The 17,211-nt window shown below is 45.2% G+C and overlaps 1 long non-coding RNA gene across 1 annotated transcript; it reads right to left on the bottom strand.

Moving 5' to 3' along the window:
- Positions 1-1,404: 1,404 nt before the first annotated feature.
- Positions 1,405-16,154, bottom strand: LOC131516473 (uncharacterized). Its single transcript, XR_009264102.1, has 3 exons — positions 15,171-16,154; positions 12,708-13,202; positions 1,405-12,198 (listed from the first exon to the last, which is right to left on the bottom strand). It is a non-coding gene; the product is annotated as an uncharacterized LOC131516473 (long non-coding RNA).
- Positions 16,155-17,211: the final 1,057 nt, after the last annotated feature.

Raw genomic sequence — 17,211 nt, 5'->3', positions numbered from 1 at the left:
CCTGTTGGGATTTGCACTCCAGTGAAAACTTAGTATACCCACATCCCCTTCTAAGATTTCCAGTTCTACTACTGTTAAACACATCATAAGATATTCCTTCCCATTAATACATTCCATTGCTGGGTCCCGGAATCAGAGAATCTCAGGGTGAGAAACGGGTTACCACTCACTAGAACTAGGACCACCTTTTCTATATAAATACACCATCAAGAGGTTTAAACACCTTCAGTGACTAAAGACTCACTTTCTGTCACCCTAGGTAGTCCATTCCACCTTTTCTTTGTTTTTTGTTTTTTGGGGTTTTTTGACAGCTTCATCTCTTCAGGGTGTGGCATTGGTGGCCCAGCCAGGGAAGCCTGCTGGAGGGTGGGCAGGGAGCTCACAACTACAACAATTAAGGCATATTTTCTAAAATGAGTGTTTTAAAACTGAAAAATGAACAGAGAAGAAAAGGATGGGAGGGCTTTTTGTATGCTAACTTCCCCCATAACAAAATTTTTTGGCCTGGTTTCTACCTGGCAACATCTATGACATCTTTGTTCTATGTTACATTTTTTTCCACTTGGTCACTCAATTTCCTGAGGTCCCACAAATGTTTCCAGGCCCTTTGCACCATTTATTTTTTTAATTGTTTTAAATGTGTATTTACGTTTTGAGAGAGAGAGAGAGAGCACAAGCGAGGGAAGGGGCATAGAGAGAGAGGGAGACACAGAATCCAAAGCAGGCTCCAGGCTCTGAGCTGTCAGCACATAGCCCAATGTAGAGCTTGAACCCATGAACCATGAGATCATGACCTGAGCTGAAGTCAGATGCTTAACTGATTGAGCCTCCCATTTAAATGGAAGAATATGGGCAAAGAATTTAGCAAGGATGGTATCATCATATAAAATCTAAGGAAGAGGGAGAAAACTGCAATGAATGAACAGATTTTACCAAATTGAAATTAAAACCTTCTTGGAAAAACAAAAACTATAGAAAAATAAGTAAGATACAATGCTCAAAATGTGCGTCTTATGCAAAAATATCTGTAATGCATTTGTAGAAAAATCACAAGCACTTTATAGAAGAACTAGGTAGAGGATATAACCAGAAGAGGAAATTTAAATGGCCAGTAAACAAACGAGAAGCTGCTCAGATTCTTGCCAAAAAGATGATCAACAAAAAGCATGTTCAACAAAATATCACATTGTACTCATAGGTGCATAGGCAAATGGTTTTTTTGAAAATGAAAACGTCCAGTAATGGCAAGGTTGTAGAGACATGGAGTTGGAAATATAAACTGGATTTTGGATTTTTCTGGATGTTAATTGTACAGTATTTATGAAGGTCACAATGTAGATGAGTTCTGGTCCAGACACCCCCACTTATATGACTATGATCAACAGAAAGATTTGTACACACATGTAAAATATGTAAAACATGTTTAATTGTTTTATAATAATATAATAGAATATAATTAACATAATATAATAATACTTGAAATAAGTAAATTACCAATAAAAGAGAGGTAGAAAAACTATGTTGGATTCATACACTGAATGTTACGCAGAAGTTAAAAGAACAAAGAAGATCAATAGCCAATGACCTGGAAGGAAGGTTGTCTATATATGCTAAAAACAATACAAAAACAGTTGCAGACCAAACGTACCTATTCATTCCACCTGTAAAAACACGTCTGCAAGATACGGACATAAATACGTCTGCGTCACCTGGAGAAAGTCAAGAAGGACGCACTCCAAAACTGTGTTCACGCTCGATGGCCCAAGAGAAGGCAGAAGTGTTCTCCTGTCTAACTTTATCCAATCGCAACTACCATCTCAGAACTGGGATTAGAGGACGGTTTAATTTTTTATGTTTTCCTATATTTATCAAATAAATGTTTAAAAAATGTCTTACTACAGCATCTAGCGCAAAGTAAGTGTTCAAAGAGAGTAACCACTATTTTGATAATTATTATGTAATGTGCGTGGTACATTTCCATTCTCAGGCACCATTCGTGTAGCCAGGTGTTGTTTTCCAAACATTCCTCTCTTCTCAGTTAGAAGCAGAGGTAAGTTTCCCATCTAAATCTGAAGACTCTTGGTCTCTGATTTAAGATGTTGTTTCCCCTACTTCCTCCTCCAGCATCCATATAGTTGGTATCACTTATTTTCCACGTGTCAGAAGAAATAGGAAATAATTGGTGAGATCAGTGACCTTGGTAGAGTCTTCATGCCATGTCAGAGACATCCTTTGTGAAGACAGCTGCTCTCCAGATGGGCTATGCCAACACTATCCAAGGCAGCTTTGAAGGCTTAGAACTCACCAGTTTGGGGTCTTGCTTTTGAGGTGTCAGTGGGCACTAAAGTGATCAACCCATCCCAGTTTGCCAAGGCTCTCTCCATGTTGACATTAAAAGTTCCATCTCTGGACATCCCTTCAGTCTCACGCAAGCTAGGGTAGTTAGTCATCCTTTTGGACAACTATTATGTCTGGGCTTTGCATTAAGCACTGGGGTTGCAGTCACTGCAGTCACATGAGGAGTGTTCTAAACACACCCAAGTACACAGATGAACAAGATATACTCCTGAACTGTCAGGTGCACTTACAGTGCTGATGAAGACAGAATGGGGAACAACCAACCTTGGCCTGTTGGGATTCATCTAGTGGAGGCATGGGCAGCATGCCCTGGGCGGGAAACCACAGAGAGACTAACTCTAACTCCTGAGACCTGGACCCAATGCTCCATGCTATGGAAGGATTCTCATGCTGGTGGCACAATTCCAGGTGTTCATATTCTCTTTCCCTGGTCTTCCCTATGCCATGTTCTTTCCCCTCCCAGGGTCCTCCTCGATGGCACCTCAGTGCTCATGGCAAATGGCTCTTCCAGTCAAACCAGCCACTATGTGGTGGTGGTGGGGGGTGGGGTGGTGGAAGAAAAACAAAGATCGGGCCCTGAGGGCTGCTGGAATAGTCCCAAATTTCTGGTCTCTCTGAACTAAATACCTTTCAGGGCTACCCTCTGAGTCAGCCATTCCATACCCTCTCTTCCCTGAGAGCAGAGTTAATTCATTTGTACTACTTCCCAGAACTCAAGATCAAGTTTCTTTAATAAGCACAGTCACAGCCACCACCCTTTCAGTCCTTGGAGAAAATCTTCCTGAAAGCTTCCCTCACCTCTTCCCCTATGTCTGCTGCCCTTCTCTCTGGCCTTCCTCATTAGCAGGGGTTCTCAATTCTGCTTTCTCATGGCAGTCACATGGGGAGTGTTCTAAACACACTCAATCCTGTTCCTTCTCTCCCACCAAACCAATTAAATGTGGATCTCAGGAAAGGGACCCAGTCATTGGTATGGTTTAAAAGCACCCTCCCCACTAAACAAAGGACTCTAATATTCAGCTAGGGCTGAACCCACTGGCCATGGGAAACCATCCCAAGTGTGGTACATATAATGATACAGAGTAATGGTTAAGCACCTTGGCCCCTCTTACCTATTAATTAGATTTTATTTTATTTTATTTTATTTTATTTTAGAGAGAGAAAGAGCAAGTGGGGAGGGGGAGGAGCAGCGAGAGAAAATCTTAAGCAGGCTCCACATTCAGCATGGAGCCCAACGTGGGGCTTGATCCCACAATGCTGCGGTCATGACTTGAGCGAAATTCAAGTCAGACACTTAACATATGAGCCACCCAGGCACTCCTAGATATCTTTGAATCAATTAAATAGAATTCTTTGATAAATTAATTTAGCAATATAATCTGGAGGTAGAAAAATATCACACATTTATGACATATAAATATGGAGACACATAAATCTACAGACAGACACAAACAGAGATGCAGATTTCGTTCTGAAGTTCTGGCAATGAATCAGGTAAACTAATACAAAGAGCACTGGTTACAAAAGAAGTTAGATCCCAGTTGTGTTTCTGGCAGAAGGAATAATTTAAGTTTCCCTGTTCAGTGGCTATAGCACAGTTAAGAGTTTTCATTCACCAAAGTTGCAAATCACCTTTCCCCTCTTTGTTTTCCTTCCATTGAGAGTTTCCTCCCTGAAATTCCATTTCAAAGAGGTGACTTAGATAAGAGTTTCTGGAGAAGACCAGGTAGAACACTTACATCTCAAAGGCATGGGAAAAGAATGCCAGTAGCTTCAAGAAGGGATTTTGTCTCCTAAGGTCAGAATTTTTACAATACTTACAAGCTTTTTGAGATAAATAGGGGAATTTCTGGACTGGCCAAAAAAATAAGTGGATTTTAAATTGTTTCTAGAGCTGTATTTCTTGTTTTGCAAAGATTTGTAAGATAATGCCAGTTGCTTTTAATTACTCAGAGTTAAGCTGCAGCCAAAATTACATCAAGGAGCTGATCTGCCTATCAAACCACATTATTTCTATGTTCTGGATTTATAGCTGTGCTTTGGAATCTCTTAGTAAATCCCTTCAAAAAGGTTTCAGAAGGTGCTCCTCCCTCCTGGCCCCAGGTACATTTAGTTTAGGAGAGAAGACCTAAAAAAATTTCTATCGGGCTCTGAAAATCAGCTTCCAATTTGGCCAACCTTTGACCACAGAGGTACTTAAAAAAAATCCTTTCAAACACCTTAGATTTCAGTCAAGACAAACAGTAAATATTCCTGGAAATACTAAATAACCTGCCGTGGATGTAATAGGCAAGCCCAAAGAGGGTGTAAAAGATACTACTCCTAGGATCCAGAGCCACTCCCAAAGATAACCAGAAGAAAGCAAGACTTTGACAATTCCCATGAGGGCTGGGAGGTAGGACCCCAGCCACACATGGAGTTCAACCCATATTTCTGTCTACACATAGACTGCCACAAATGGGGTGCAAACCACATTTCTGTCTGGCCATATTTTGGGGCTTCCAATCTGACCATTACAAAGCCAAATTATCAGGACACAAAACAAGACAAATGAGAAGGTAATGGCTGTCCCTGGGAAAGAAAGGATTAATAGCCAACAGGTCTGGATTTGGAAAGGAAGGAATCACAGGAAATTTTATTTTCTTGCCTTGAGTAGAAACTACAGGCAGAGATTATGGTAAGAACACTTACCCTTTCCTGGTTTGGGCCAGTTTTCCCAGGACCCCATCTGTAGGCTCTGTTATCTGCCAGAACATTTTCCCGTAATTTTAATTGTAGTTTCCCTTGGCTGTTTAAGGGAATAACACAGAGGTTTACCAGAAAATCCCTCAAGAGTCCCAGAGCACATCCTGGGAGTGCTTCTTCAAAGGTAAATACCAGGGATGTCTGTAAGGTCATTAACTTGGTAGACTTCTGTTTATGGTTGTGTAATCTGTTCAGAATGGAAAGACAATTCATACAGAGGATAACTGGAATGAGGACACAGGTAAAAGAGGAGAGAGAGAAGCAGTAGGAGTCATGTCAGCCTTGTAGTCTTTTGTTTTAGGTACCTCTTGTGTCTTTAATTTTTCATTAGCTTTTGCAATGAATCTTTCAGAAAGAGCTATTTTGAAATCTTGAAGCCTTTTGGAAGCTTGTGAATGCCAATTAAAATAGGTATCTTATTCTGTCTGTTTAACCCAGCAATCCTTGCTTTCAAGTGCATGTCTTAAAAGAATGATCTTGTCTGATTGGAACACTCCCCATAATGGTCACTGTATTTTAAGTTGTTTTTAGTTAAGATTTTGCCTTTTTGTCAATACTTTTAGTTTCTAGGACCACAGTTCTTGGACATAAAATAAGCAAGTATAACAGAAAATAGCACACTCAAGTCTTCAGGACTTAAGGATCACATTGCTTTCACTAGGCCCTGGGTACCTTGGAGCCAAATAATACCTAAGAGGGATGTGCCATTGGCTTGGGGATTGTGTGGTGTTTTACAGTTTACCTTGTATCATGGACACTTTCATGAGGTTGGTGGGTAGCCTAGTGTCATTCCAACCCAATTTGTGCAGGCAGAAGAGAGTGGGAGAAGGAAGTATTACCGGTAAAGAGTGAACTGGTTGTGGCAAGATCACTTTCCTCCAGGGAGCTTCAGGGGTGTCTCAGGAAGATTACCTCACTAGTGCAGACCAGGTAATTCCAGACTGACTGGTTTAAGATTCCTAGGGGGAGACTGAAACTGTAATTAAATGCAGTGTTAAGTCTCAGCTTGGTGACATGGGGCTTAGCATAAGTGACTCCATTTTTGGCCTATTCGCTCTCTCTCTCTCTTTAACATTCTTTAGTTCAAATGAGCATACATAATCAATTCCTGGCAGGTGGTCTTGAGGCAGGAGGAGTAAGAGGAGTCCACATGTCTTACAGAGGCAGCATCCAAACCAGGGGAAAGGGGAGAAAACTGAAGCCCAGCTTTGCTGATGTTGTAGATTTGGCTCAAAGATGTCATTCACACTGATTTGCTTTGCCACTTTTTTGGGTCACCTTACATCCCTGGATCTTTCATGCTTGAAGGTAACCATAGCATCACCCCTTCTGTAACCCAAGGCAGGAAAGATTATAGGAATTCATGCCTTTTTAAAGGAGAATTATCAGCAGGGCTATGGTGGTGGTGGCTTCCCATTCCTGGTTGGTTGAGGTCATTCTTGTGGACAAGCAGAAGAAACCAGAACTTGGCCTGCCAGACCTGGAGGCAGCAGGCCAGTTCTGAGCTCAGTTTAATTTTACCCACCACAAATCTTTTTCAATGTCGTCCAACACATTACAAGCATTTGATGAATATTAAACAGTAACAATAACAAATCATTGTCTTCAACCTGCAAGGCCTTCTTTCAGAATCAAAGTCACAGCTGGGCTGGGCACTTTTAGGAGGAAGTCCTACTTTTCTCCTTGTCCTCCAAGTGCTCCACCCAGGGTTAGAGAGACCCCAGACCGCAGTGAATAGGGACCACAGCCTCTGTCCACACTGAATGGGGTTCATGCCCTTGAAAAAAGGAGCCAGGGGTCTAGGGAAGAGACAGGAGGAAAACGATATAACAGTGGCCCCAGGGACTCCTGCTCATAACCAGAGCCTCTTATTCTCGCACTCAGTCTGCAAATCCCACCACCATCAGCAGAGTACCTCCTTCTGTCCAGCTTCTCATTTGCCCTGTTTTCCCCCTAATCCAGGAGAACCCTATTCTATTAGCAAAGTCAGCTGCTGTGGAGGGAGGAGCATGAAATGAGTGGATTTCATTTTTTTTCTTAATGGTTAACCTGAAAAAAGTCCTGTTTGGCTACCTATGGCAGGCAACAATTTTTGTCTTAGATCCCACCCCTCTGCGTGTAGATTTTCAAATCAAGAACCATCACCCATCACTAATGAAAGTACCTCTGCTCCGTATTTCTGTTTCTTCCTCTGTGTTCAGGAGGATAAAGGATAGAGGAAATAATCCAAGAAGGGGGGTTAAAAAACAAAAGTTTCAGAAGAGGCAGGAAGCGAGAGAAACCAATGTTCAGAGGATGAAAAATGGAAAACTTGTCACAAAGAAGCGGAGGGGGGAATAAAAGCCCAGTGCCCTAAGACATCCATTGTATGTAGTGAATTTGCTCCTCTCGTCTGCATCCAGAGTGGTCCTAGTTCTGAACAATCCTTGGCAGAGCTGAGAAAATTGTCACTAAGATCATGTTCTGTGTTCTGTGGTTTCCATGAGGAACTCTGGCGGAGAAGGACTGCATGAAAACATCAGAATAAGCAAATGAGGTCTCATCCACAGCAGACGATCTAGATCTTTCCCAGAAGTAGCAGCACCTGGCATGCCAAGGGCAGAAGCAAAGGTAACAATTAAGTAATTATCACCACTTTGATAGACATAACAATTTATGTTGTTTTACGTTTCCTCTGTTTCTCCACAAAACCAGAAGCTCCATGAGGCAAATAGCTTTGTTCACTAAAAGTTCCCCCCAGCACCCCAGGCAGTACTGGGAACCTAGGAAGTGCTCAGTATATGCTTGTCAATGGGGACACATGACGGCCTGGCATCAGCGGATGTGAGGAACACCCAGGATGGTTGGTATTGCTCAGCTGAGGCACCTGCCTGAATCCATCTTACAGATGCAAGAATGAGGCCAGATCTAAAGCCAGGCTGTCTCCCCCACTCAGCCTATGAGCATCTTGTGAATGGCAACATATCTTAGTCATGCTGCAAACCCCGAACCCTCCCGGATCTACTGTACTGTCCATGTCAGTGGGGACTGCAGGGGGACCAGCAGTTTGGGTGCTGGGGGCATGGGGGTGTGGGGAGGAGTGCAGGGAGAGGGGACACTGTAAGTGTCCTTGCCACAAGCTCAAATGGAGGTGGATGAGGGGGAATCATAGCAGCAAAACTGACACTAGGGCAAAGCTGCCCAAACAGCCTAGGATAAGAGGAATTTCCAGCCCCTTGGCCCTGCCATGGGGCTCAAATATTGTTCTTTATGCCAACTTCGAGGCACTGCAGAGAGAGCACTTTGGATTGAGGGTGGGAGGGGGTGGGAGGTTATGGTGTTAGCACCATGAAGCCTGTGTTGCCCCGTCGGCTGAACGGCAACCAGTACTGGAGACTGAGGAACCTGAGGGTTTGGGTGAAGGAAAGGGTGTCAGCAAAGGTGAGGCGCCCCACAGGGACCTCAGCGTGAGGGAGCACAGCACACGTGGAAGGCAGAGTGAGGAAGGAGGAAGTTTGGTGAGGTCAGAGCTTGAGGACTTCGAGCCTGACCTGGACCTGGCTCCTGGAAGGGCATGTGTTGGCCGTGTGACAAGGACAGACGGGCTGCGGACAGCCCAAGTGCTCCTCACCTGGGACAGACGGAGCCGGAGGCAGGCAGGGGGCACCCCAGGAATGCCTGGATGGGTACTGCAGACAGGCCAGTCCCAGAGCAGAAGCCTCTGTTCAAGGAGCACGGCCACCTGCACACAGCAGCTGGACTCGTGTTGATTCAGCCTAGTGATGGAGGCAACATTTTTTCTTCCTGTTTTATAGGTTTGAAAAGTGAGGCCCCACAAGGTGAAATAGCCTACTCAAGGTCACCTGCCTAGCAAAGAACCTGAGATCCCCAGCTTCACCCCTCCTATGGTATCTCTTCGCCCCTCTGGGGCCTGCTGTTGGGCCTTCTTGCTCTCATGCCCTCTCCCCATCGCTCTCCTAGAAGACGCTTACAAAGCAACCCCTTGAGTGGCACCGAGGTGTCACCGAGCTACCCACAATTCCACCACACCTGCCCATTAGCCACTGCGGGCCTGGTTTTAGGGCAGCCTGAAGCCCCCCAGTGGATCTCAGCTCACAGCCTTTTGGAGCCTCCCTGACAGGAGCTGCCCCCCTGCTCCTGAGAGCTTGGGGTCACTCATTCTTGATCCAGGGGACTCAAGGCTTGGGGACGAATGCACATGGCTCCTTCCCACACATCTTCAGGAATGAGGTTGGAAGAACCAGGGTGAAGCCACAACTCTAGAAAGACCAGACTAAAATATGTAGACACTACCTTGTCAGGGGTGCCTTGCCCCATGGGCACCATCATGGATGGAGCTGTGCCGTGATCACTGAGCCCTAAAAGGTGACACGGGGGCTCCATGACCTGGGGGATCCCTCAGAAACCAGAGCTTGGACTGTCTCTAAAGGTGATCTCCTGATGCCCTAGAATCCTCTTGACCAAAGAAGGGTCTTTCTTTGTTTCTGAGGGTCACAGTCTCCTTAAGGGACTTCAGTTTGTGTAAAGACCGGCAAGTGATGTCTCAGGAGGATGGTGACTCCCAGGCAGTCACCTCGATCAGAGTCCGGGCCACAGCAGGGGTCGCCCGTCTTCACCCCCCTGCCCCAATGGCCAGAGTGATGGCTCATCACTGAGCTCATTCCGTCACCACCTGCTTCTTCCCTGCTGGCCGCGATGACAGGCCTCCTCAGCTGCTCCCAGCTCCCAAAACAGAAACAGCCGGGTCCAGTTCATCCTCAGTCTCCATGTTAGCTGGTCCATAAGCACAGGAGAGATCTCAGCCTAACGAGGATCCTGGGGAACTTTAGTTCACAAGGAGAAAAGAAGAAGAGTAAGGGCTCTGTGTGTATTGTGTTCTTTCCACGTGCATGGTACGGAGCCCTTCTTACTCGTTCGTTTGCTCCTGACAACAACAGAGTGATGTGGGTCCTACCATTACCCACATACGAGGATGAGGAAACTGAGCGAACAACACACAGACAGGGAGCACCTGCGCCAGGATTCCCGCCCAGGCGGCAGCTCCAGACCCGCATTCTCAGCCACACGGCTCAGCCCTGCCTTTTCCCTACCAAAAAAAAAGGATGGATTCCCTGGGGTCTGTCTTTTTCTAAAAATAAGCTTGACTCTGACTCATTTTAATTTGCCTGGCACACAGTAGGTGTTCTGAGAATACCTGTAAAAGATTAATAAGTGAATGACATAAATATTGAAGCGAAACCAAATCCAGAAGGAGGAAAGAAGCTATTACACGCAGCCTCCGTCTTGAAACCTGAACGGCAATGCCTCCCCATTCCGAGGCATGTGTGTGTTATGTGTGCGTGTGTCTGATACACAAACACCCACCCGTGGGTCTCAAATTTGAGGAAAGGAATATTAATCACATGTACAGAAAAGTGTTAGAGGCTCCTGCATCCCTCAAGATGTGCTTGGAAACTTCCCACGTTGAAATTCAACATCGCTTCTGCCAGGCCGGCTAAGAAGACTAGAGCTAATGACACTAAAGCTCTGCTGTCTCCACACGGCGGCATCCAGGGCTTTGGCAGAAGTGCGGGAGGTGAAAGTTCACAGTTTCCATGTGGGCATCAGTAGGGTGGGTCAGGCTCCTGCCCAATCCTCCTACCATCGGCACCTAGTAGGGTCCGCATTGGCCCCACGGGAGCTCGCACCTGCATCATGATGCCCACAGTAGGCAAGCAGTAAACGCTCCCTCAAGTCTCTCCAGGCTTCCACCGTGTGTGGGTGGGAGGTGCCTGTACAACCCAGAATCCACATTTAAATGTCTCCTCACCGTTCCCCCAAAATACGGCCCCTCATGTCAGAAGCCTATGTCTCAATTTGAGGCTCAGAAAGGGGTTGTTGCCCATTGGAGGGTGCATCACCCCCCTCCCCAACTTATACAGCACGAAGCACCCCTTTAAGACATAACGAGTACATCCTGGGGACAATCTATAAAAGCAGAGCCCCAGGAAAGAAGGTTCCGAGACAGAGAAGGGGAACAGCAATAGTTTTGGAAGGCCCAACGGTGGGCTTCCGCAGGGCACAGCCCCCTCGGCCTCGGCCAGGTAACCGGGCCATGGGCTGCAGTAGACCTGGCCCTCCACACTACGAGCCTCTTCTACTGTCTCAGAACCCAGCATCCCCTCTCCTCACTACCTCCCATCGCTGACATTCTGGAAACAGAGCGCTTGCCGCTCCCTTTTTAAGGGGTTATAAACGTGAAGTGTATGTCACTCTGAACCCGCTCCGAGTTGCTCCATTTTGCTCATTTTGATGAGGGCTGCGTTTCCTGTCCAAAGGCGAGGAAGAAGCTTAAGGTCACCCCGCCACCCTGTGGCCACGGGGAGAACTGCATGCTTCAGGCGGGACAGCCGCCGTGCTCCAGAACAATGAGGTCTTAAGCCGGAGAGAATTTTTGAATCCATTACTGAGATGAGCACCTCCTAAAACGACTCTACGGTAGTTATGAATTAGACTGGAAATGGCCTGTTTTCATACAGTTAGCCACAAATGTTACTGGGGTAAAAGGGACCGATTCGTCTATTTCTGGATGCTTTGTTCCGCAGAACAGAACGGCTAGAAGCCACCTCCAGGGCTTGTCCAGTCCATCCCGCTGCCCTAAGAAAGGATGCCCTTCAACCAGTCCAGGAAAAATACGTGCTGCCATTTTCTGAAGAGTGTCTGGAGGGAATGTCTTAATTTCCTGATAATGCACACCCATGTGAAGCTCGCGGAGTCTGAAGGGTTTCCCTGGAGTCAAACCCAAATGAATTCTTAATACTGCCAAGACCCCCCCAAAATAGGAGCAATCCCTTTTGAATCACATGATGTGAGTTCAAGTCCCAGGGCCAGCGCTTACTCGTTCTGGACCTTGTTGTTCTCATCCGTGAGGTGGGAAGGAAAGGAGTCATGCCTTACGGTCGCGGAAGTATCCGATGGCACAGTAACCGCAAAAGTATGTTGTGAGGCACAAAGTACAGTGGAAATGCGGATCCTGGTTATTCTCAGCAGACGTTCCAAAGTGGCAGAAGTAATTTCAACAGGGGCAGGTCGCTCAAAATTAGGTCCTCAAACAACCTGGAGAAACAAAGAATGGGGCAGGCAGGACAGGGTTGGTAGACATTCATCATACCTTCCTGCTTACAGAGCATGCTGAGAGGGAGCCTACTTACAGCCCCAGGAAGCACTGACCTGTCCATTAGAATTTTAAGTCAGGCGTGATCCCCCTCACCCACACAATGCCAATGCAGGAGCGTGGCTGGCAGGGGGCAGGGAGACCCTGGGGGCTCGGTGATAGCCTGTGTCTTTCAGGGAAAACATCTGTTGTGGATTTTCTGGAGTTCTGGTTTCAAATATTCCAGTCTAGTGCTCCCATAAGCACATATGTGTTTGCAGGGGCCTGGCAATCGGGGTTCAGGAAGTAGAGTCCCCAGAGACCTGGGATCCAACATAATTCATCTCTGCCAGTGCCCTTTTGAAACAGAGAAGATCAAAAAAGAAAGCCTTCATTGGGGTTTCCGAAATCCCAGTCCTGAAGTATAAGGCTCTCACAGGTCCCCACCCTCTCCAGGGAGTCGAAGGATCACCTTTTGAGGGAACCCTGAACCCCAAACTGGATCCAGAATCCTCTGGAGTCTCTGCAGCAGGCCCCTGGGACCAGGATCAGAAAAGACCCCTACTTGGAGAGCCGGCACAGCTGGGGGCTCGGCGCCCTCTAGTGGAAATCGGGGAGAAGACAGTCTGGGGAGGCGCAAAGTGAAACCCAAGGAGGCAAACCAAATGAGTGTTTTCTCTCCGCCGCTGCACAATTGCCAGCTCACATCTGCTTCCACGTTGACCGTCGGGCGGACTCCGGTGCCTCCTACGAATCTGATCCAGGGAACGACCTTCAATTCATAACAAATCACAGAAACCTTGGAAATTTTTCTGAACAGCAGCTCTCTCCACCTCCAAGAAAAACAATGAAGTTGGGTTTTTGGGAAGCCTGAGTCCCTTGATGTGTTTCGCACATGCTTCTCTTGGTTCAGGGAACTTTCAAGTCTGGGCATCAAATCCACGCACAGCCCTTTCAAACAGGAGGTCTGAAAACCGAGACAAATAGTGGCTGTTCTTTTTAAATCGCCATCACTTCATTTGCAAAGCATTTTGGTCTTTTTATTAGTCCCTTTAAAGTATAAAATCCATTCTGCCGCGCACACGCGCGTGCAGGAACTAGATTCCAGTAATGCTTTGAGCAGATAGAGACGCTCTGCCCTACTCTGGGGGCATGTACGAGGGGCGCCTACATTTTCAGAGGAGTTAAAAAATGTCAGGAAAACAGAATTATTTAAGCACTAAATAAGAGTTATTAATATAGGGCCATCAATATACGTTTTGCACGGTTCATTTTTGTGTGATTTCAGGTATTGAGGCAATCTATTAAGTGTAATAACAGTATGTGAATATAGATATTTGGCAGGAATATTAGGCCAAAATTACAAAATCAAAGACCACCGGGATTTAATTATTATCGTTTACTTGGTCCCTGAGCACTGTGCATCCTGCAGACACTTTATGCATATAATCTTATGTAATCTCTCCAACACCTCCATGAAGCAGGTATTATGATTTCCGTGTTATTGTTAAGGAACTTAACAGAGCCTCTAAGTGACTGTGCTGGAAAAGGCTCTGCTCTCTCCTATCTGCTTTACTGCCTCCTGTGTACATGCTGTAAATGCTAGCGGGAATAACCTGCTTCTCAACTACCTTAAACCAGAGGATGCTGACTGGATGAAAAAAAAATGTAAGGCAAATAGGATTTCAAGTAAGAAAAGTCAAATGAAAGGAAATGCCTAAAAGGAAGGAGTTGTGGCACCTACAGCAAAAGGTCTTCATGGCCCTAAACAGTGTCTCTAATCCAAATTACACAAACACACCTGGAACCTTGGAAATCAAAATCAAACTGTGCACAAAACAGTGGTAAGTACTCCCAGGAAGACACAACATCCAAATTTACCGAAGGCACAGCTTCTGAATAACAGATTTGAAAGCACAAATAGACGCTCCTTGCAAAAAGAAGACTTTGGCTCTTCTTTGGAGCACTTACTAAAGCATTATAAATAATGTAAAAAAATAACTTAAAATGATTAATTAATCTTAAACTTCACCTCTCCTAAATTAAATGCCTCCAGTCTAAGGGCCTGGCTGCTTGGTCTGAAAGGAATTTAGTTAGCATTTATAACCTGTCATTGTAAATATCTTTTCAAGAGACACATATGATTATTTTAATTCAAGAAGCCAATTCAGCATTTATAAAAGGTAACTAAATCCGTCAGCATCCCCGTCCATTTTCTTTTTGCATTAATAAGACTGTGCTTTATAATTCAATTCTGAAGTGTGGAATTCAAGTGTGCTTAGATTAATAATAATTATGTACATATTAATATATAAGTTTACTTTATTGCAGAAGAATTAAAATAAGGAAACTTTATTCTAAAATTTAAGAGCAATGAAAATGATAAAGTTTAGTTAGACCTGATTGTTTCTTCCTTACCTCAGTGCCTCCCTAGGCACCTGCCTCCCCAAAGGGCCCAGACGGAGACTGGTTCTCTCTGTGTCCCCAGCTAGCACAGCGCTTTATACATGGTAGGTGCTAAGCGTTTCTTCAATTGGCCTGGGCTGACAAGTGAGTTGCAGGTTTGATCCCTAGAAAGGTTTCTAAATTTCACCAAGGACAAATGTACCTGCCATTCTTTAAAAGAATGCCAAGCTGAGGCTCCTACGTGGCTCAGTCAGTTGAGCATCCGACTTCAGCTCAGGTCGTGATCTTTGGTTCGTGAGTTCAAGCCCCCCATCAGGCTCACTGCTGTCAGCACAGACCCCACTTGAGATCCTCTGTCCCCCTCTCTCTCTGCCCCTTCCCTTCTTGCGCTCTCTCTCACTCTCTCAAAAATAAATGAACATGAAAAAAAAAAAAAAAAGAATGGGAAGCTTATTACAACTGGGGCTTTTTACTTACGGTTCAAACTACTCCACCCCCCTAAAGGACTAGAAGGGCTTTCAGAACCCACCTGTCCTGGTCCCAGTGAGGAGACAGGCTTCCAGAGGTGAGGGTAGTTCTGACACCCCCATGTAGGCCTTCCCACTACAAACCGGTGCTCCTCTCTTATCCTGTGAAGCGGGGCCTGGGGGTTGCCCACATCACAGAAAAGCAGCCTGTCAAGATAAGTGACAGTAGCTCTTCTCTGTCCACAATGGCCAACCAGCTGCCACATTCTCAGGGCAGGACAGGCACACCCAACAAGCAGCACAAAGGGCTTTGATTGTTGCCAGCACAGATGAGGTCAGAGTGTTTTCTCAGCAGCTGGGAATTAGGAAAGGGGGGAAGATTTTAAAAAAAAGGAATTTGGAAAAAAAGAAGGAAAAATCAAAAACTGGAATCCAATGCAGACGGTGGGGGATTCGTCTGAACTACTCCTTAACCACACGCTCCAACTTGGCCCTGCGTTGTACTGTATCTCCTGCTTAGATTATCAGCCCCATGAAGACAAGAGCCATTTTGGAAGTATGGTATTTCTCTGTGAAAAGACACTCCATGTATTTCTGACATGAGGAAAAAAATATATAGCAAGCTTCCTCGGAGAGAAAATGAGTGGAACATTGTCTTTCTCTAAGAAGCCGCATCATTTCTGTTTATCTTTTTGTCTTGCCAAAGATGTTAAATCAAAAACAAATGTTTCTAGAAGCAACTAACTGCCCAGAGCTCTGGTTTTCAAATGAATTAATCAAATCAGCTCTAAAATATGTTTGTTGCAAAGTGTGTGTTCCGCTTTATTAAGAGGGAGATTTCTATTTTAATTTTTTTAAATCTTTATTTATTTTTGAGAGAGAGAGAGAGAGCACAGGTGTGCCTGAGTTGGGGAGGGGCAGAGAGAATAAGACAGAGGATCCGAAGCAGGCTCTATGCTGACATCGAACCAACTCACCAAACATGAGCTCGGGATCTGAGCCGAAGTCAGACACTTAACTGACAGAGCCATCCAGGCGCCCCTAAGAGGGAGATTTCTTTTCTTTTTTTTTTTTTTTTTGTTAAAAAAAATTTTTTTTTAACGTTTATTTATTTTTGAGACAGAGACAGAGCATGAACAGGGGAGGAGCAGAGAGAGAGGGAGACACAGAATCTGAAACAGGCTCCAGGCTCCGAGCTGTCAGCACAGAGCCCGACGCGGGGCTCCAACCCACGGACCGTGAGATCATGACCTGAGCCGAAGTCGGACGCTTAACCGACCAAACCACCCAGGCGCCCCTAAGAGGGAGATTTCTGATCGAAATGTTTAATTAGTGGTTAAACAAGGTATGCATAAGGCTGGGCTGCCATAGGTAAACAGTAAACAAGTGCCATCAAAGGTCAACATCTCCTTAAATCCTAATCCGATTCCTGTCAAGGAATACTAGATCCAGAAACATCTCCTTACCCAGAAAACCCCATTTTGCTTAGATTGCTGAAGTAATTCAAGCCCAGCCTCTGCTCTATCAATGAAATAAAAAAGTTAGGTAGAGCTAATTAATAGTGTAAAGTGTCACTTAAATTACTCTCAAGCATTCTCAATTACCTTAGAAGCAGCAATTGACAATCATTTAGTATATGAGATATGAATCAACTTTATCTAATTCATTAAAGTGGGTCCCCCAGAGCCCTGGCCAGCCCATACTTTGATAGCCTAGTTTAACTTACAGAACCATTTGTACTTTGAAAGAAACAGAATTGACTCTCCTTAAAAATTCCCTTCCACAAAATAAATAGGTAAAGTTAAAAAAAAAAAAAAAAGGAGGGGGTGTTCCTGGGTGACTCAGTAGGTTAAGCATCTGACTCTTGACTTAGGCTCAGCTCATGATCTCAGTTTATGAGATCGAGCGGTGCTGGGAGCACAGAGCCTGCTCGGGATTCTCCCTCTTCCTCTCTCTTCCCCCCTGCCCCACTCGCGCGCACTCTCTCTCTCAAAATAAATAGGTAAACTTAAAAAAAAAGTTCCCTTCCACATAGTCTGAGTACATTTTTACTATACAGTATCTCTACCTTCAAGGAAAAGACACCTGCATTATATGTGGTAG

Source organism: Neofelis nebulosa, chromosome 7 (assembly GCF_028018385.1).
Source record: "Neofelis nebulosa isolate mNeoNeb1 chromosome 7, mNeoNeb1.pri, whole genome shotgun sequence".
Taxonomy (NCBI): Eukaryota; Metazoa; Chordata; class Mammalia; order Carnivora; family Felidae; genus Neofelis; species Neofelis nebulosa.
The sequence above is the reverse complement of the archived record's forward strand: the minus strand, read 5'-3'. Positions and strand labels throughout refer to the sequence as shown.